The sequence below is a fragment of the Orycteropus afer genome, unplaced genomic scaffold, assembly GCF_000298275.1.
Source record: "Orycteropus afer afer isolate SDZICR_OR568_19922 unplaced genomic scaffold, OryAfe1.0 scaffold01172, whole genome shotgun sequence".
NCBI classification, from domain to species: domain Eukaryota; kingdom Metazoa; phylum Chordata; class Mammalia; order Tubulidentata; family Orycteropodidae; genus Orycteropus; species Orycteropus afer.
In genome coordinates, this window is record NW_006922759.1 from 232,601 (window position 1) to 233,289 (window position 689).

Below are 689 nucleotides of genomic sequence, written 5' to 3' on the forward strand. Positions count from 1 at the left end.
AAATCTTACCAGGGACACAAATGACCTCTACAAAGAAAACTATAAAAAACTGCTTCAAGAAACCATAATAGATCTACATAAATGGAAGAACATCCCATGCTCGTGGAAAGGAAGATTGAACATTGTGCAAATGTCAGTTCTACTCAAAGCAATCTATACATTCAATGCAATCCCAATACAGATCCCATCAACATTTTTAAGGATATGGAAAAAACAATCACTAACTTTATAAGGAAAGGAAAGGGACATCAGATAAGCAAAAAACTATTGAAGAAGAAGAACAAAGTAGGAGGTCTCACACTGCCAGATCTCAAAACCTACTATACAGCCACAGTAGTCAAAACTGTCTGGTATTGGTACAAAGACAAACACATAGACCAGTGGAATAGAACTGAGAACCCAGAAATAGATCTACTGACCTATGGTCAACTGATCTTTGACAAAGGACCTAAATACTGTAAATGGGGAAGAGAATGTTTAATAAATGGTGCTGGCAAAACTGGACGTCCATTTGCAGAAAAATGAAACAAGATCTGTACCTCACACCATACACAAAACTAACTCTAGATGGATCAAAGACTTCAATGTGAAACCTAAAACTATAAAGTTTCTCAAGGAAAAACTAGGGGCAAATTTAAGGGGCCTAATATATATGGGCTCAAGTATAGCAGGGATTGTGGGGCTGGCAC